Below are 21,583 nucleotides of genomic sequence, written 5' to 3'. Positions count from 1 at the left end.
TGGGTTATATGAGTAAACTACATTGAATTGCTATTCCTGGAAGTTAGTCATCTGTGACAGTGGAAAACGTATGACTTTGATGAATCATTCATTTTTCCCCCATTTTTATAAAATAAAAATTAACTAGTTTAAAAGCGATACAGAAAGTTTGCTCAGAACTACCAATGTGAGTGTTCTGTCTAAGTAACTTGCCACTCAGCCAATTATTACCCATGCCCTTCAAAGAGCAGGATTGCAAGCAAAGGTTAAAGAAAATGTTACTGCTGGTACATTGCTGGAAATGCTATTTTCTAACAACAGTCTTATATTCCCAGCCTAATTGTTCCAAAGAGAAAGAACCTATTCCTTCATGATCCCTTGACCACACAACCACACACATATCAGAACAAATACCTGACTGACGGTTGGATATTTGTTCTCAGGGATTCTTTTGCACATTACTCTCCCTACAAAGTGCACTGGCCAAGAATTTCCTCTGCATGGCCCCTGCTTTTTCAGAGCTGCAAGACCCTCTACATCCCCAATATGGGAGGCAGTGGGAAATGTGCAGACTCATTATAAGACTGTTGTGCCCCACCTGCTGTACTGGAAAAAGGCACGACATTCAGTACCCATACCTGAAGGTTAGTTACCTCAATTGCAGCTGCTCTCTTTGGACATGCCAATGCCTTCCTTAAAGACCAAGTACAAGACAAAGTGCACATCTGGGTAAGGCCACATTTGGAATACCGTGTTCAGTTTTGGTCACCCTGCTGTAGGAAATATGCCGTTAAGCTGGAAAGAGTACAGAGGAGATTTACGAGGATGTTGCCAGGACTTGAGGGACTGAGTTGTGGAGAGAGGTTGTGCAAGTTGGGACTTCTTTTCATTGGAGCATAAAAGAATGAGGGCTGATCTTAGAGAAACAAAGGACTGCAGATGCTGGAATCTAGATGAAAAACACTATGCTGCTGGAGGAACTCAGTAGGCCAGGCAGCATCTGTGGAGAAAAGCAGGCAGTCGACATTTTGGGTCAGGACTGTTGATAGGAAAAGGGGAAGCCCAATATATAGGGCCCAATATATATCACCTGGTCAGTGCATTATGAGGCAAGTCACACAGATAATAACAAATTTGGTATACTTGGAACCTTGCAGTCTAATGGCATGAATATTGAATTCTCCCACTTTAGGTAATCCCCACCCCCCTTCCCCACAAACACCACCCCCCCCCCCCAACCTTGCTTCTTCTCTCCTTTCCTTTCCCAGCCGCCTCTTTTTTCCTCCTTACCTTTGACCCATCCCCCAGTGGATCTGCTCTCCCCTCCTCCCCCGCACCTGCCTGTCACTATCTCTTACCACCTTGTGCCCACCCCACTTCCCCTCTTTTGTCCACCTATCACTGCTCTGCTTTTCCCTCCATATATTGGGCTTCCCCTTTTCCTATCTTCAGTCCTGAAGAAGGGTCCTGACCCGAAACATTGACCGCCTGCTTTTCTCCGCGGATGCTGCCTGGCCTGCTGAGTTACTCCAGCATCATCGTGTTTTTCACCTAGATTCCAGCATCTGCAGTCCTTTGTTCCTCTTGGTATACAATCTTAACACAAGCAATAGGAGCCCAGTTTTCATTTTCAAGGCACCTAGTGCCTGATTCAGGTGGACACTCTGGCCACTTGTAAGATTCTCCTTTATTACCCAAAAAGGCTCGGATTTAACATAAGAAAGTCGAATCAGCCCCTTAATAAGATCACTGAATGGCAGAACAGGTTTGAGGGGATGAATAGCCTACTCCTGCTTCTACTTTTTATGTTCTAATGTTATGTCATTGCCTCTTCCTTATACTAACCTATATCCCTTATTTACATTAATAAGAGGTTGGCATTCTCCTGGCTAAGGTAGCTTTACAGATATAGCTAACGGCACGAAAGCCTCCAATTGCAATTTAACAAGGTAAGAAGATACTAACCTTGTTCTGAGCTCCTTATTCTTGTTGCTAGACTTCTCACATAGCCTTCATTTGTATGGGATTAGGGCTGGGCCCTAGTACTATTGATTTAGGATGTCTAATCTCTTGAGGGGAGAATATAAGGTGGACGCACCATACATTATTGCAACTTTATTTATATGGGTTAGAAGGTCTGCTTTCTACTTGCAGACTCCATCACCAGGGCAAATCTAGAAATCCCAAGGCAAGGCAAAAGGAGCATGTCTGTCTCTAACTTTTCCTGTATTTTGCATCCAATACTAAATCTTCCTTCATGGTAAGATGAAGGAAGTTGCTTCCTTACTGATCCTAAGTGATTGCTGAAGATAGTTGCTTAGGGAAGAGATTTTTGCAAATGGATATTTGATTTATTTGCTCTATTTGATTTAAATTTAATTTTTAAATTTTATCATTCCACCATGGTGCTTTGGCTCTGAGCAATGGAATTTTCTTAATCTCTCCACCTCTCCTTCTTTCTTTTTCAATGTTCCTTAAAAAATCAATCATTTTGACTAAGCTTTTAGTCATTTTGCCTGACATTTTCCCTGTGTCTTGGTGCCAAACTGTCAATGTGATAAAGGCACTATATAAATGTAGTTTGTTATTGTTTGCTGCTTCTTCCTGCTGCTATTTTCTCCAGCCAGAATGGAATTGCCAGAAGAAATCAGTTTGTTGCCAGCAGCCTGTTAAGTATCCAGAAAGTTGTATGGCCTCCACAAGCACTTTAAAATCACTGACATAGCAAAAAGACACAATTCAAAACAAGGAAAATATCTCCTGAATCTATGCTGTGCTTTCATTTTAAATTCAGCTCAAAATGGGTTCCTCATGATTTCCACCACCAGTTTTGGTATAAGAGTTGAGGAATTAGGGGTTGCAATGGGAGTAAAGCTGAAAATAGGTTTGAAGTCTTCATTGTATGATCTGACTCCAGTTGGCACCCTTTAATGAAGTTCCCACAGCAACAGTTTTTCAGACTGCAGGAATGTGTTGCCTAGCAATCAAAGGGTTTTTTTTATTCTAGAATGGAGAAATGAACAAACCACAATATCTGGACAAAATATTAACCGCATTTTAAAATCATTAAGGTACTAAAAAATTACAATCCAATACAAGAAACTTGATTTCTAAATCTTTGCCATTGTTTTACCCAGTAGCAGGTGAGGACCTAGTTAAATATTCCAGAAAGATCTTAATCCAAATAGAGGTAGAAAATTGCTCACTGCCAAATCAACAACTGTTGTCATATTATAGGCAAACACTAGACACAGAGCCTCACCCAGTATTGTGTTATTCTGCACAGGATTTAATTTACAAGTATTTAATATGAACTCCCTTCCGCAATATCCACTTTACCCCTAACCCTGACCTAAATTCATACCTTACATTCTTTAAGGGTGGGAAGTAGGAGGTTAATTTTCAGATTTTCTAATTCACTTGCTTCTACCAGGTTCTAATGGCATTGGCAGAACCTCATAATATTAGGGCTCTTGCATACAGCTAATCTCAACCAACATAGTTCTGGCTATATAGCCCTCATCCTGGCTGCCAGCAATTAGCTCGTGAGGCTTATCTTCAAATTATGATGAAAGACTCTGCTCTTCAAAGATTCTGGCAAGAACTGAAGAACTGCAGAAATCTGAGAATGATAGTGAAGTTGGAGATCATTTTTGTAAGAGAGGATGTATATAATTCCAGATTTTTTTCAGATGATTCATATGATGCCTACCCATCTGTCCCTATAGACGAAAGAGTCACAGGTCTGGTAAAAACTGTCATGGTAGTCTTGGTAAGGTGTTGCAGTGCATCTCGCAGATGCTGCACCCTGTGGTCACAACATGCTGCTCACAAAAGGAGCGAATATTTAGGCTGTGGAAAGGGCTGCTCAGTCTGGATGGTATTGAGCACTTTGAGTGTTGTTGAAGATTCACCCATCCCAGAATGTGGAATGTATTCCATTGCCTTGTAGGTGGTATGAAAGTTAGGGAATTCAGGAGGTGAGTCACTCACTTCAGCCTCACATCTGTTTTTATTTCTGTATTTGTCATGTAGCTGGTCCATTTGAATTTCTTGTCAAAGGTGATGCCCAGGAAGTTGTTGTAGGAAGACTTTTTAATGGTGAGGGTAAGTGATAAGACTTGTATTGGGTAGTCAAGTCAAATCAAATTTATTGTCATGTGCACAAGTGTGATGAGGTGCAGTACAATGAAAAACTTGCCTGTAGCAGCATCAGAGGCACATACAGTAGGTACAGACAACACACAGAGTATATATATATATAATTATACCATACAGTGTATGTATGTAATATATACATAAATTATACCATACAGTGAAAAAAGATAAGATAGACTGTGCAAACACAAAATCTTAGTGCAAAAAATTAAAGACACAATCAAAGACAAGTCCATGGTAGTGCAAAGAGTTGGTCCGTAGTGCTCCATTGCTGAGGGTTGTGTAGGTAGGTTCAAGAACCTGATGGTTGTAGGAAAGAAGTTGAATCTGGTGGTGTGGGACCTCAGACTTCTGTACTCCTGCCTGATGGTAACAGCGAGGAGAAAGCATGACCCGGATGGTGGGGATCCTTGATGATAGAAGCCACCTTCTTGAGGCAATGTCTACTGTAGATGCTGTCAATGGTGGGGAGGGCTGTGCCTGTGATGGACTGGGCTGTGATCACTACTCCCTGCAGCCTCTTGCATTCCTGTGCGTTGGAATTGCCATACCAGGATACTTTCAAAAATGCATCTATGGAAGTTAGAGTACTTGGTGACATGCTGAATATCGCTAAGCTTCTAAGAAAGTAGAGGTGCTGGCGTGCCTTCTTCGTAATTGCATCAATGTGCTGGGCTTAGGACAGGTCATCTGAGATGTTAGCGTCCAGGGTATGCCCAGTGATAGTAATTGGGTTGTGCATCTTTTATTTGCCACTTGTATGCTCATGCCTGAATGCTGTTGAGGTCTTGCTATCACAAGATCACAAGATCACAATATATTCAGGAATGGGTAACTTTATTACCTATAGAGCTATGAGTGGGCTGAACACAGTGCAATCATCAGAGAATATCCCCACCCTGACCATATGCTGTAGGGAAGGTCATTGATACAGGTGATTGAGCCAAGAACCCAGTCCTAAGTACCTTCTGCAGAGACGTCCTGGGGCTTAGATTATTAACCTCCAACAATTGTCTACCTTCGTTTTTTTTACTTGATTTCAGTTGGCTTCAAATTTACTTGGGCAGCTTAATGCCATGCACATTCTAAATTCTTTTACCCATACTCAAAGCAAGAGTATGGAGAAGAATTTGCTGAAAGGACTTGTAGGTGTTTGGTGAATAAATGCCACTTGATAGCTTTCCTGGTAACACCTTCCATTGTGATTCGACTGATGGGGTGATAATTAAAGTTGTTCCACAGTTTGACTATGGGACAATTTTCCACACTGTTGACTAGATGCCAATGTTTCAGCTGTACTAGAACGTCTTATCTAGGGACACAGCATAAGTTGTCAGCAGTATAGCAACTGTGCAATATTTGCCTCTTCCCACTTTGCCCACGGTTAAGCTATTAAATATATTTAAGGCTGAGATAGAGTTTGGGAGTACGGGAGAATCAAGCATTGCTAAGGTCAACAGTCAGAATGGCCATGATCTTGTCGAATGGTTGAGAGGCTATTTGACCTACAGCTTATTGATTTTATTTTATTTCCTCTTGTATTCCACATGAATACATTGTGGCATTGGCATTGCAACCCCTCGCTAAATTCTCCGATTATTCCTTTGGTAGCAAGTAGAGCTGGTAGTAGTGAAGGACAGAATTGACTACAGTAATTAATGTTTAATGAGCCAGGTATTCAAGTAATACTACACTTCCACCCCTGTAAGAACCACTAAAAGAGTTAATTTTTACCTTCACCATCATGTGAACTGAGGACTTGAGAATTTAGAGTGTTTGCTTTGCAAAAGTAGTCATGCAAAACCTCATCACAAACTCAAAGCAGACACGTTATAATTGTTTAAGTTTCCTCAAAAAACTATGCAGCTATTGAAGGGTTTGCTATTTATAAATATATTGCACTGTACAGTGCAACTCTATCAAAACAAAGTTTCTCAGACTTTCTTTTTATGTTTAGCTGGTAATTCCAATAAACAGAGGACATTGCAGCTCTAGGATTCCACTTTCCCTCGGATGTCAGGACAGGCACTTTCAATGCTGACCACAGTTAGATTTATCTAAAGCTCCCCAGAAGTGTAATTGCACTTAAGAAGTAATGATGGAATAGCGTCACATTTATAAGTCTTCTCAATGCAGCAAAAGTTGAAAGCAGACATTCTAAAATCTGACTGGACCACATCAAGTACTAACTGCTCAGTCTCTCCACTGCCGAAACTGTTTAGTTTCCAAAGATCATCCTGAGGAACCAAATCCCAACCTCCTTTCTCCACCGTCAATTGTTGTCTTCAGTCCTTCTTGTCCAACAGTAAAAGAAGCTTTGGGATTTCTTTGATGTCAATCTGTGTTTTGTGTGGAAATGTAGGCAGTTCTATGCATATGTCCACAAGAAACAGAGTGTAACTCCGCAGGTAATTACCATTCATTAGTCTACTTCTCAATCGTCAGCAAAATGTTGGAAGGTATAGTTGACTTGCTATCAAGCAGCACTTACTTACTAATAATCTGCTTAGTGGTGTTTAGTTTAGGTTCTATCAGGACCACTTGGCTCTGTACCTGATTATAGCCTTGGTCCAAACATGGACCAAGGAACTGAATTCCAGAGATGAGATGAGAGGAGAGTGACTGCCCTTTGACATCAAAGCAGCATTGACTGAGTGTACCAACAAGGAGCCCTGGTAAAACTGTAGCCAATGGGCATCAAGAAGAAAACACTCCACAGTCTGGAGTCATACTTGGAATAAAAGAAGTGTTTTGTGGTATTGGAAATCAGTCACTTCAGCCCAACTCATAGTGGAGGAGCTTCTCAGCACAGTGACCTCAGCCCAGCTGTCACGAGCTGCTTCATCAATGCCTGCCCTTCCATCATAAGGTTAGAAGTGGTGATGCTCTCTGATGAATGCACAATGTTTAATTCCATTCACAACCCCTGTGAAGATGAAGCAGCCCAGCTCCACATGTGGTAAATCTGGGCTCTGTTCAGTTGAGGTTAATAGGTACCATGTAACACACATGCCACTACTTTCAGACAATGAGCACCTCCAACAAAAAAGAAATAAATGTCCTCACATTTACCTTACAGCATTTTCCTCATTGTTGCTGGGTCCAATGTTGAAATTCCCAAAGCAAAATATTGCACATGCTGGAAGTCTGAAATGAAACAAAAAAATGTGGGAAATACTGAAATGTCTAAAAACCTCTGCAGGGAGAGAAACAGATTTAACGTTTCATCAGAGTGCCCTAATACTGAAACTTCCAACACAGGCACACTGAGGATGTACCATCAGTGAAACCTCTGTTGCAGTTCAAGGTGGCAATTCAGCACCACCTTCCCACAGGCGACGAATGCTGGCCTTGCTGGCCAAGGCACACTCGGTGAATGAGTAAGAATGGGGAACAAAAAGGCCCAAGCATTGCCAGGAATTGATCCTTGCCCTAACCTGTATATTTGGTGAGAACATCCAGCAGCTATTATGCATCTACAGGTAACTCATAGTTTGAGAAAGGCTAAGTAAAAATTACATGCCTCGTGATCCTGAGATGAGTTCTGGTAAGTTGCAAGGGTTGGTGATATAATGTGATGATAAATCACCAGAGTTATAGAATTATGGGGAGTACTCCTTTCTCCTGGCTCTATGGAAATGCTGTTCCTAACTTAATTCAAAATTTACCTTTAGCTGGAAACAATCAAGGTGATCAGTGATCGAAGAATCCTAAACTTGACATCTGTTGACAATTTTTCTCGGGGTGCTTTAACAGGAATTAATTCCAGTTGACAGGTTAATTAGCTACTGTAAATTTACTGCCATAGGTGGATGGCAGAAGAATCGTGGGAAGTTGTTGGCCATATGAGAGAGAATAGGTTGCAGTGAAATAAGTGGGGGAATGGGACCAATGGGTATGCTGTGAGAACCAGTATAAACCTAATGGGTCAAATGGGAAAACATGAATTATCATTTTCAAAGATGACTGGCAGTTATTTTGGTCACTACCAAGAAAATGATCCCCCATTTTTAGTAACACTTATTCAAATTCAGCATTGCCCTTTGCAGACATAAGTTGGGATGGGTTGTCCCTACTTAACACAACATAAACTGACACAATTTATACCAATCTCTCCCAATTTCATTTAGCAACTCAGACTCTAAACCATTCTAGTGTTTCCAATTTATATCAATTATGCTTAAACAACACACTGGGTTTTCGGAATCGCCACTTCTAATTCACAGCAAGAACCGGCTTGGATTCTACATCCAGGCTCTGCTTGGTTAACTAGGAGAGCAGCAGGGGACAGGGTGGGGCGGGAGGGGTCATTATTGACTTCAACATTTCTGGGCTAAGGAACATGCTTTAAAAATACTTGGAAAATCTGACTTCCGATCATTTTAAGGACAACCACTATAAAAACTACACGGACATAACTTCAGATGAGAACACAATGATGATGATGACTGCCTCAATCAAGAATGTGACCACACCAGCCATCTAGGCTCTGGCCTGATGAATGAGTGTGGTATGGAGGGCAGGGTTGGTGCCTGTGGAACCACATACCTGGATGAGTCAGTACCTTCCAGGCAGAAGTGGAGAGGTTGTTAGAACAAAAACAATGCTAATTTGCGAGAAACACCTGCTTAATACTTTCTCAGGGTCAGGCATTTGAATTGTACAGCACCAATACACCAGTAGAGGTTGCTGTTGGTGTTATACAGACCTTTAGCTTATCAATTGTCTAGAAGAAAGTGAATTTCACTTGAATTTAAATATATTAATCATATTTATTATATATTCAAAAATGGACCTGGAACTGACCAACTTTGCTAAGTAATTAGATACTTGTTCTGTAAACATGAGCACATCACTTAATGTCAAGTCACAATGAACAATGATTCTGTGGTACTCTGCCTGAGGAAAAACTATTTATGTGGGAGTTTTTGTGCTTCCCACAGGGATGAGTAAAAGGATATTTTATGTAATAAGTGGGTTGACATGGCAATGAAATCTTGCTTACCATGCACTGTTCCTGAAAGCCAGGTGAATTTTAACTTCCCATAAAATGCTTGTATAGCAATCAGCTTGTGGCTTTAGCCACAAATCCACTGGAAACCAGGAATTGCTTTGTTGAAACTGGTGTTTGAGAGGACCATGAAACTTAGGCGCTCTTGTGTAATTCAGGGTGAACTGGCCATTCCTTGAGGAAGTGTATGGCCATAAGGAATACAAAGACATGGCTGGTCTGAGGGATTGAGAAAAAAGGTGGAAAGGAGAGATTAGGATGTTGGTGTGTATGTTTAGGTCAGTGGCAGGTTGTCTCTGGTTTGTCTACAGTTTGCTCGAAAAAAAATTCACAAAGGGAATTGAAATGAACGTGAAGTCCCATGGACTTGACGGCTGAATGTGACAAATGATACACTTCCAATACAGGCTGAGTGCCCTACTTCCCTGAAGTACTGAGACCTTCATGGGGTTGAATTCTCCAGCTGTTTTCAGCATGTTACTTGTGTATAAGTAGTGCAGGAAAATTGAGTTCTGTGCTATTAAAACAATTCTGCTGGCACACATTGTTAAACTGTTCTGTAATCTGTGACTTCCAGCCAGTGTTGTGGTGACCCTGAGCTTCCTGGGTTCAAATGGGTCAATTAGAAGGAGGTACACAAGAGAGAACAGTTGGCAGGATCAGCCTATCAAAGTGTAGCAATATGTTCGAGTCTAAAGCGACTTTACCCACTGACATCTACAACCAAGAAACACTGTGTAACATCCTATCATTTGTACTTCTTAATGCTTCTGACAGGAGCAGCCCACAGGCAAGTTCTCAGATTCCTTACCACCTGCTGTCAGAGCTTCTTAGAAGTGATCTGACAGTCCTTATTGGTAAATGATTTTGTGTCATTGTACTGGAGAAAGCAGATGAGCAACACAGGATAAAGCTAAGCAGAATCAGGCACTATTTAAAGCAGACGCAATCCATCAGACATTCCCCCACCCCCCCCCCCCCCCCAATTACCCCAGCCCACACTACCTGCATCCACCATCACGATACACATCGAGTCTGCATAGCTTTCCTAAGGAGCTTTATAAATGGTGCAGGGGTTGGTGGTCTGGTGCCTTACCCTCTCCACAGCAAAGCTGAGTGTTTCTCCACACCACCTTTGAATGGTGGGGGGAGGGGGGTTGCTGAGTAAGTAAGTTTGAGAATCCCCTTTGCATATCCTACCTGTGATCATTTACATCACTTTATTCTGCAAGAAGATGGGGCAAACAATATCAATCCAACAGCTGAACTGTGTGTGCCATGGGATGGGAAGGATGAATTGAGAAAGGAAGGAGGGAGGGATGGGAAGGAGTATGGGAGCATTTGGGGGAATGAAGGTGATTAAAGGGGACCTGGAGAGCTAAAAGGCAAGATGTTCAGTTGTATTCAAACAGAATGCAATGTGATGGTTTAGTTGTGTCAATGTTGATTTAAGAAGGTCTGGTTCCCCAAGTGGTTATGGAATTTAAGGCCAGCGGGTAACTTTGTCTGCTCCAAGAAAATGAAAACATCTTCAGTATTTTCTGCAGAGTGAGGGGGTTGGATTATTCGAGGAACAGCTTCCCATCTTCGATGCAGCCATGATACAGCACCTTGGAAATCAATATTGAATCCAGTAACTTCAGATAACCAACCTTTTTTACTTGTGTTGGAACTGGGCAGCTCTGATGTAAGATCATTCAACAGTAATGTTAACTCACTTCTGGTCTCTCCGCAGATGCTGCCTGATCTACTGAGTGTTTGTGGCATTCTCCTCTGTTGCAGATTTCCAACAACTGCCAGTGTTTTGTATCTCACAGTTCCAGCACTTTTCCGCTCCCATTCATCTTTTTCATTTGCACCCCTCAGACAAACTAGCAGTAATTAACAAACATTCATCACCCTCCCTTACATGACATGAACTGCACTTGTGTCAGCTGGACTGTCTTGTTCACCACCCTATCACAGGCATGCCCTCTGCTCCATCCCACCCTGTATCTGCAGCATAAAACGTGCTTGTCTTCTCACCTTTCAAGTTCATTGATCTGAAGCTCTAGCCCTGTTTCTCTCTCCACAGTTACTGTCCGTCCTGCCGAGTATCACCAGGATCTTCTGTTTTTATTGCAGCATTTTGAAGCTGCATGGGTTTCCGTGCAGTTTGTAATTATGCTATATTACATGGGTATTTAAATGAGAGGAACAAGAAACCCAAGTGTGTCTCCATCTAAAAACTGCTGGTGGGAACAACACTTCTTCAAAGCGAAAATTCTCCTTTCCTCTACTGTAAAAAAAAATTTGAATCCTTCATTCATTACCCCACTGGTAGATTGATTAGAATTGTCAAGTTCAAATCTTCAACTTTGTTCCTATTCCTTTTCTTTCGTGTCAGTGAGAGGACAGGCTGAGGGGCCAGATGACCTACTCCTGTTCTTATTTTCTTGTGTGACTGCTCAAAGTGAAAATCTATGTTTAACTAGCTATACATTTCATTATCAGGCTTTCTCCTCTCCACCATTCGATAAGTTATCATTAAGGATGCCTAATCTTACTGAGGAAGCATTCCAAACTGGATTTAAGGCATCCTGGTAAAACTGAAGTCAATGGATCTCAAAGGGAAAACATTTCAGTGTTTGGAGACATCTCACACAAAGGAAAGATGGTTGTTGTTACCAGAGGACCATCATCCCTGCCCCAGCTGCAGAAGTTGCTCAGGGCAGTGCCCTAGGCCCAACCAGCTGTTCATCAATGCCCTTCCTTCCATCAGAAGGTCAGGAGTGGGGGCATTTATTGATAATTGCACAGTTCAATTTTCAATTCAAACCACAGTTTACAACTCCTCAGCAACTGAAGCAGTCCATTCCTGCATGCAACAAGACTGAGACAAGATACAGGCATGGGCTGATTAATGGCAAGTAACACTTGTGCCACAAATACACCAGGCAATGACCAACTCCAGCAAGAGTAAATCTAACCACCTATCCCTGACATTGAATGACATTACCATCACTGAGTCACCCACTACCAATATTGACCAGAAACTCAGCTGGATCATGACCATGGAACAGGTGAGGGTCTGGGTATCCTGTGGTGAGTGACTCGGATGAGACACCAGTCTTAGATGAGTATACCATAAACAATTGTCAAGAAGCTCACACCATCCAAGACAAAGCAGCCCAGCTTGACTGGTACCCCAATAATCTCCCTAAACATACATTCCTCCACCACCAGTGGCTGCAGTATGTACCATCTACAAAATGCACTGCATCAACTCACCCAGGCTACTCCAACCGCATTTTCCAAACCTGCAACCTCTCTCACACCAAGAAGAGTAAGGGCAGCAGGTATATGAGAACATCACCAATTGTAGGTTCCCTTCTAAAGTGCACACTGTCCTGACTTGGAAATTTATCGCCAGTCCTTCATCGTCATTGGAAATATACCCTGAAATTCCCTACCCAAAAGCACTCAGAGTATTTTCAGCAGAAAGACAATCTTAAGAAGGTGGCTCATTTCCTCAAGGGCAATTAGGAATGGACAATAAATGCTAGCCTTGCCAGCAATGCCCAGTTCCCCAAGATAATTTTTTTAAGAAAATCGACCACATTTCATGGTAAAAATGAATGCTACACTGGAGCAGTCTTCATTTAAGAAAGATCAATGTGAAATGTACCCTGAATTTCTTGTAAAGGCATAATAAAATAATATAAATTATATTGACATTCATGACAGAAAAAAATGAGTACATGCTTCTACTTTCTTCGTTTAAGCAAAACACCAGAGGAACTGAAGGAGGAGGTGAGTGACCAGACTATGGGTTACCTCAGCAATTTAAAATTTGGTATTAACTAGCTGCACTGTTACCACAGCAATTTCCTTTTGCACTGCTTGCCTTGGCTGCCCTAGGACACAGTGCAAAGTTAATCTTTTACTTCCATTCAGCAACAAAAAGCACAATGTTAAAATGTCACTTAGGCTCAATGGTAACACTCTTGCTTCTAAATTAGTTGGTTGTGGGTTCTTGCCTTAGCCCAGGACTAGATTACACAAATTAATCGGACACATCAATATTGCATTATCAGAAGTCTTTTGGATCAGATATTAAGTTGAGGCTTCATTTGTCTGTGCAGATAGATGTAAAAAAAACTTAGCTATTTTTACACTGCAAGGAATTCTCTGAATTTTCCAGGCCAATATTCTTCCTTCAACTCACACCACCAAACTAGGTTAACTGATTATTCATTTCTGTTCAAATTGTGTGCTAACTTACTGCTGTATCTGTAAGTGAATTGTAATTGTAGTTCAGAAAAAGTTCATTGCTTTAAAAATACTTCACATCCTGAAGATATGGGGAGAGCGTTGTGAGAATAAGATCATTTGTTTTCTTAGAAATATAGGCCTGAAAATTGTAACGTATCTGAAAATGTGTGTGGTGCAGGAAGCCCATGCTGGTCTTGAGGAAGACCCCAGGCAACAACATAATGCACATGGCTCCACACTTGGTAGACCAGGGCTTGCATGACAAAATGCACAGAATAACTTTTCCTCCACAACCATTGAGCATAGTAGGTAGTGGAGATTGTGAAGGAAGTGAACTGAAGGCTGGATTAGGGCAGTTAGTGTATGGAGATGATTGGAGGTTCCAGCAGACGGATATTTTGGGGTCATGGTGGGCAAGGTGAGGAGAGGATTACAGTGGTTGGGGCAAGATTGCAGGGGTAAGAAGGGTGAGAAGATTGTGCTGTGATGGCGATTGCCAAGCAGGGATCATGGGTCATTGGTGGCAAAGGGGAGTGGAGTCAGAAAACTTGAGGCAATCACTGACCTGGGTACAGATGTACATGGCAGCAGCCTCTGTAGGTGCAGGCCTTTTGCTAAAGCAGGCCTTAACCCTCTGTCTTATCTGCTTCAGTGTGCAAGGCCCATGCCATTCATGGTTCTTGTCTACACAATACAATTTCATCAAATGTATGACACTACTGTAGATGTCCAGCTCCTCTACGGATTTGCAGACTATAGGGCGAATGCGTACCTAATTTCAGGAAGTGAACCAAAGCCACACAACATGCCTGATTTAGCATTAAAATATTGTAAAATGTTCTCAAATATTTGGCCACTATATTCATAAAAAAGTAGTTGACAAATGTTACTTTGTTTTTCACCAATGACTAAAAGGATGACTGAAATCCATAATCATGCAATAATATTACATTGAACATGATGACTTTATAGTCTCATTTTCTAAAGTAAAATATAATTTGTCAAAAGTTTTCTCATACATACTTTTTTATTTTAAGTGCTGTTAATCCATTTGGTGTATGAAAGGTGTACGGTTTATTCATACAAACACCAATACTGCCTTCAAGGGACAATTCTCAAGCAACATGAAACACTGCATTGGAAGTTGTAGGGAAATATCAGTGATATGCCAATTGATCACATTTCTCTTGAGTACATATCAGCAAATTTATGATTCCTATGCAAATATGGAAGTGCTAAGTTTAGCAGCCAGTCTTACTCTGGAATCTACCTACTAAACCCAATTGTGGAGGTACTCCTTTAGCTTGAACACCCCAAAAAGAAGCTTACTTTCTCTTCTCAGAATGAATGTAATGATGCTCTTAATTCCTTGTTGCTTTACAAGTTTGGCAGAACCACGATTAGTAAATTTACCAAAAAATATTTCATTCTCATACAATATGATGTACAATAAATGGGTTTAATGTCAAAGTCCACTTAAAAAGATTCTTTTCTAAGGCCCTCATTAAAATTCTACTGTAAAACTGATGCCTTTAATTAGTAATTAAGTTTACTGATTCTCCTGACCACACTGCATGGAACGGTAAATAGACCACGTAACAGGAAAAATAGAATAATCAAGATTTAGAATTAGTTACAAACAACATTGTGGAAACAGGGCTCTTTACCTAGCTCAAGTGTGCTAATTTTTATTCTTCACATGTACAATGGTCCTAATGTTTTGTGCCTGCCTGTGCCCTTAACATTTTATGGAAAGGGTTATCTTTGTAAGTCCAGTGACCTTTTTCTTCCTTTACTACTCTTTTGAATGAGACATGGAAACCAATTAATGATGACCAAGCAGTCACTGAACCAATGCCATGCCTCAGTGTTACCAAAACCTTGAACTGGTACAACCTTCAGATTAAAGTTACAGCATCATAGAGTCATAGAGACTTACAGCATGGAAATAGATCATTCAGCCCACTATATCCACACCAACCTGTGGACACCCATCAGCACTAATTCCATCTCCCAGCACTTGGCCCATACCCTTCTATAGCTAAGCAATTCATGCTCATCTAGAAACTTCTTAAATGCTGTCAGAGACCCACTTTCCACCACTCTCTTGGGCAGTGCACTCCAGATACCCACCATCCTCTGGTTGAAAAAGGTCCCTCTAATATCCCCTCTAAATCTCTTCCCCTTATCGTAAATCTACGTCCTCTTGTTTTGTCTACCTTTAATATGGGAAAAGTTTCCTGCAGTTTCCCCTATCCATTCCCCTTATAATTTTATATACCTCAATCATGTCCCCTCTTAACCTCCAGGGAGCACAGATCTAGCTGCTCCAGTCTCTCCACATAACTAAAATGCTCCAATCCAGTCAACATCCTGGTGAATCTATTCTGCACCCTGTCTAGTGCTATCACATCCTTCCTATAATGTGGCGCCAGAACTGCACACCATACTCTTGTTGAGGCCTAACCAAAGTTTAAAAAAAATTAGAGCATAACCTCCCTGTTTTTGTATTCAATGCCCTGACTAACGAAGGCCAATGATCAAACAGAAAAAGCTGGAAATGTTCAACAGGTCAGGTAGCTTCTATGGAGAGAACTGATGATTTGATGAAAGGTCATTGACTTGAAATGTTAACTTTTTGTTCTTCTCTCTCCACGGTTGCCGATTCACCTGTTGAGTATTTCCAGTATTTTCTGTTTTGTATCCTATAAATTCCAATCCTGCTCCCTCTCAGCAAACGTTTGGACAAAGTCACTAAATATGACCTCAACCTTTTATGCTGAGATTCTGTTCTAGTTATTGACAACTAGCTGGGCAAAGACAATTCTTCCAGCCTCCAACTCCCACTTGTGATTTGTCAAATCGAAGCCCGTCCTTTTTCCATGGTTATAGTCTGAGGAGGAAGTCTGCCTTCATCTAGGTTGTTCCTGCCTCCTAATATTTTACAGTTCTGAATCAGGTTGTTCTTCTCTCCTTCAATCTTAACACCACTGAAAATATGATTCAGGGACCTGATGGTGACAGTGTGCTCTGCTGCGCTCCAGTGCTAGTCCCACTGGAGCTGTGGTTTTCCAGGGTGACCCAACCACCCATGCTGTCACAGAAGGAGTAGCTGCCAGTAATTTATTTTCCCTTTTATTTGTGGGCAGGGAGCCTCCACTGGTTCAGTCCCTTACTGAATATCCACAAACTAAAGACATTTGATTCTACTAGGTCCCTGCAGCTGACTGAGGATTCCTCCGGTCTCGCGCTTGAATTAACCTGGAATTTTGGCACCCAGAATTCATTATTTTCTGTACCCTTGTTAAAAGATCAATGACATTTGGAAGGCACATTACCCAAAAGTGTTTTATTTCCCCAATTCTGTATTGTGTCCCTTTCTAAAATAACATTTATTTGTATTTGTTTTTCATTATGCTGCTTACTAATGATTAAGAAAATTTCTCCTGCTTATTGTCCATAGTTCTTTAATCTTCATCTCTTTTAAACTTGTTAAAATTATCTTCAAATGGCTTTTCTTAGCCCGCTACTTAACTAGCTAATACTTCATTTTAGTCATAAACATTAGTTAGTTCAGCAGCAGGCTAAGAAAAGCCACTTTCAACATCTTAGGTACAGTTTGAAACAAATAACCTTATAATGTATACACAGCTTTGAAAGGCAGAATGAGGATCCAGTGCTTGCAGTAATTACAGATCGTATAAGAACGGCAATTACTCTGAACTGTGACACCATAAGGAGGCAGATTGCGTGCCATTTCAAGCCAACAGAAACTCTGCTTTATTTTGAAATAGTTTGCTTAAGGAGATTCTTAAACATGGTTTTGGGTTTCTTGGTGCAAAATAATGTGTAGATGCAAGAATAATGAAGAGGATGATTGCAGTCATGGGTTATAAGCATAAATCACTCAAAAGTCATTTGGTTATGTGACGTGGATACATAATCAGAGCATTCCACTTTCAAACTCACCCGAATCCATCAAAGGATATTTCTGGAGGTTTGTGAGAAGGAATTCATTCAGAATTAACTCATTGTTCACTATCTTCTTCCTATGGGTATAAATATTTCCCAATCAGCAGGTTATTGAACTCTGATCTTTATCATTTTGGTGTATAGCTTCTGCATGGATGAATTAGCAAAATGCAGATTTGCAGGGATTTTAGCACTTATTAACCAGGACCAAAAATCTGAATGATTGTACAAATGTAAATTTTACTTGCTTGTTGAGTTTCTTGCAGGTTTCAAGATTCTGGCAGGTGATCAGAAATTCCAGGAGCAGTTCTGCATAATTACACTCAAGAATCTTGGTTTTGTTTGTCTAAGAGTGATTTATACAACTGCTACCATCAAATCCTGAGCTAACAAATGGGAAATTGTTCAAACTTCCCTCACCTAGCTGCTATCCAGAACTTCTACTGGAACACACAGTGTCCCTGATGCCAAAAGAGGAAAGATAGTATTTGCCTCTGATGCCATAGTGGAGGGAGCCTCCTGACAAATTGTATCTGGTTCTGCACAATAACACTAGAGGCTGTTGGCATCCGTAGAACAGAACCTCGGTATCTGCAAGGAGGGGGGAGTATAAAGTGCAAGGTAATATCCATTCCAGACAAGAACAAGTGTAGCTATTTCTCTTTCAGGTTCAATAGCACCACCATCATTAGGATCATCAACATCTTGGGGCAGAAGCTCAACAAGACCTTTCCACCATTTACAAAGCTCATGGGAAAGCCTGATGCTGGCCTGAATGAGTGAAGCTAAAATAATAGTTTAAGAAGATTAGAACCATCCAGTATGGAGTGGTTTGCTTGATTTGTTGCCCGAGAGCTGGTTAAGTGTGAAATCTCACCAATGCATGATGCCTGGCTTGGACACATTTCAAGTCAACGTTCTTTCATTACCATTGGGCCAAACACTGGAACTAATCACTCAGCATTATTACAGAAGTATCATCACCTCAAGGACTGTGGCGGTTAAAGGAGGAGGCTCGGATCACTTTCTTGAGGCATCCAGGAATTGGCAATTATTAAGACACATGCTGAGAATGATGTTCTCATTTATTCAGAAATCTTCATTTGTTTTATTCCAAGTAATATCCTTAGAATGGACTTCCCCTTACTGTTTAACCAAGCATTTCAAGTGAGAAATAAAATATTAACCTTTCCACCATTGAATAAGTAAAAGATGAATTTATTTGAAAAGTACAAGCAACATGGGCTTTACGAGCAAGAGCTGTTCCACCATCTGCCAATTGACTATGATTGGAGTTTAATCAGGAAGGAGTTAACCTTTTACTTTCAATGGTGCAGGAGGATAAGACCTTAGCCTGTTTAGTGGGCTGTTTAAGCTTGCTGTGTGGATGTGTTGCCTTTGTGACTATGAAAGGAATTCACGGAATTACACACTGATTACTGTTTAGTGCTGGCATGGTGATATGGCTGTAAAGGTATGCATTCAAGCTAACAGAAACCCAGCCCACCTGAATGATCGAAACTACTCCCACGCATTTTTCACCTGTGAGTTACAGTCGTGGGAAACCCTCCAAGGCCTTAAGTTGCATAGCTGCTAAAAAAAAAGGAAGTTATACTTTCAGGGTAGTGCAGCTTTTTCACATGTTAAACAGACAAAACATTTTAAATGAACATTATTTGTGCATATTAATGAACATAAATACATGTTCCACATAGTTATTTTAAAAATTACTAATTACGAACAGAACAAAATCCATATACTTAAGGCTTTCTGTTGCATGAATCCACCAGCTTGACTTTCACTGGCCACAAACCCTCTTAAGGAAGAAGAGGGGAAGGTAACTGCACAGGTGGCTCTGCAGTGGGTGCCTGGCTCATTCAACCATAAGTCTGAAGCATTCCTTGCCTGCTCCTGATTAAGCAGCAGAAGTCATACCAAAAGGACATTATCAAGTTAAAAGAACTTAAATGTTAGCTGTATCTGTCTTCCTTCAGGAGGTGAGTTTCCAGGGTAGTCCTGGGTCCCCTTGCTAACTAATGAGAATCCTAACCTGCAGAAGGCAGGCTATTTAAAATATAATCATTTTTAAAAGTAAATACGGCCCAAGGCAGTCAGTTATTCTTAGTATCACCATCATAGCTAAGGCCTATCCCTGTAATCCACCTCTGACAACTACTAAACACTACTGACAAGTACTTTGTCACATCATAATCTCTATCAGATTTATTTACTGGGTGTTTTAATATATTCTGCTCCAACAATGGAAATATCGCTTGAACAAGTCAGTTGGAGGAGCAAACTATTCTTTCTCGAGTTCTGTCTTTAGGTAGTAAGTCAAGGTGCGTGGCAGCGGGTAACTCCTATAAATGCCAGCAGGACTTGTGCTTCAGGGAAACTGAGCAGTGTAGCACTAATAGTTAAATAATTATATCATTTGTTCCAATAAAGCATGCCCCACCCTAACCACATATGAATGGGTGTATCAAATATGCATGCCATGAATAGTTACCTTCCATCCACATAGACCTATGGTACTTTGTAAGATTCCCATGATTGTCCTTTATATATCAAGGTACACCATGTAACTATTTTCTTTCCCATTAACTAACTACCTTGTTACCTAACTTCATGTTGTCAGCTGCTACTTTGCACATTAAATCCTTCTATTTACTATACCTGCATGATTCATATTACAGCAACCACAGCCCCTATGGGTAGCAGATACATTGGCTTCCCTGTGGGCCCTCCTGTCACAGTCAGCTCCTGTGCCTCATTTTGTTAGATTGCACATGGAACCAATGGGGGAAAAGCCACGTGCAAAGGAGCCCCTCTTACTCCCTTTGAGGAAATGGCACAAGAGGCCTAAAGTGGTGAGACTGGATAGAAGGATGGAAGAGATAAAGTGGTTTTTAACAGAAGGTTACTTTCTAGGGAGACATTGGAAAATAGGTCAAGCAATTTTCAGCACAGGAAAGATTTAATAATCTTTTATACCAACCTAATGAATTTGTTTTCATTAAATTGTAGTACTGTCTGATAGTTTTGGCAAGTGAGGAATGATTATGAAAAGTGTTATAGTATCTCAGGATGACAGCAGTCAGCATTCTTTCACGTCACAACTAGAAAATTAAATGGGCAATGAAGGCAGATGGAAGATTGGATGGTGGAGAACATTGCTCACGTACTATTACCAAAGAAAAGCAACAAAGTGACAAGTATTAACAAAATGCATTTAGGGAAAGAAAATGTGGTTACACCATTTCCAGGCAGTGTTCTTGTAATTGGGTTGGTTCTGGACCTATGGGCAACACAAATTAAATGGTTATTAATACAGGAAGAGATGCAAAAGATGTATGAAAAGATTTGATTTCTTGAGGGCAGTTAGAGGAGATAACTATTTACACAGGGAGTGAGTGTGATAACTCTGGGAATGTCTGTTCCATGAGACTGCCCTTCAGTAGTTGTCAGAGGTGGACTACAGGGTTAATTGTCTCTTTTGTTTTCTGTACTCATTTCCTCTGTGTATCCTATGCAGAGTTTGCATTAGACTGCAAAGTTATGAAGAACGCAGAAATGATGGTGATGATGTGTGGCTCTTGCCTGTACTCACTGTGAGGCAACCTTTGACCAGGGGTCACAAACCGTGGCTGCAATAAGCTCGCTATACTTTCATTTTTTTTCCAGATTTAATGCAAGGGTGGGGATTTCATTGCTATCCAAAAAGTGAGCATTCTAAATTACAGTTAAAGTTCTCCATTGAAATACAAAACCTATAAACCTCAGCTGTTGAATTTATATTGAGGAAAATTAAGAAGTTTTTTGCTTCTAGCATGAACGAGTGAACAGTCCACCATCTCCAATTGGATCCCACCACCAGAAACATCTTCCCCTCCCCTCCCCTTTCCACATTCCGCAGGGGTCGCTCTCTCCGCATCTCCCTTGTCCGCTCATCCCTCCCCATCGATTCCCGCTCCAGGCACTTATCCCTGCAGCCATGCTAAGTGTCGCACCTACCCCTACACCTCCTGTCTCACCACCATTCAGGGCCCTAAACAGTCCTTCCAGGTGAAGCAGCACTTCACATGTGAATCCATTGGAGTCATTTATTGCCTCCAATGCTCCCGGTGCAGCCTCCTGTACATTGGTGAGACCCGACACAGATTGGGGCTCTGTCCATCGTAACAGCCAGAATCTCCCGGTGGCCAGCGA

At 41.1% G+C, this 21,583-nt stretch overlaps 1 long non-coding RNA gene across 4 annotated transcripts in view; it reads right to left on the bottom strand.

The window, feature by feature from the left end:
* The window catches only part of LOC127569968 (uncharacterized), a 77,699-nt gene that overhangs the window by 28,332 nt on the left and 27,784 nt on the right, over positions 1-21,583 (bottom strand). For 3 of the 4 annotated variants that reach the window (XR_007956277.1, XR_007956276.1, XR_007956278.1), the window contains exons 2-4: positions 18,882-18,964; positions 17,372-17,451; positions 7,210-7,284 (exon numbers count right to left, since the gene is read on the bottom strand). This is a non-coding gene — a long non-coding RNA (uncharacterized LOC127569968). Of the gene's footprint in view, positions 1-4,113; positions 4,711-7,209; positions 7,285-17,371; positions 17,452-18,881; positions 18,965-21,583 lie in introns of those variants that run through there. The other variant, XR_007956275.1, reaches the window with a different exon arrangement.

This window comes from Pristis pectinata, chromosome 4, assembly GCF_009764475.1.
Source record: "Pristis pectinata isolate sPriPec2 chromosome 4, sPriPec2.1.pri, whole genome shotgun sequence".
Lineage (NCBI taxonomy): Eukaryota > Metazoa > Chordata > Chondrichthyes > Rhinopristiformes > Pristidae > Pristis > Pristis pectinata.
This window is presented reverse-complemented; position numbering and strand designations above follow the sequence as displayed.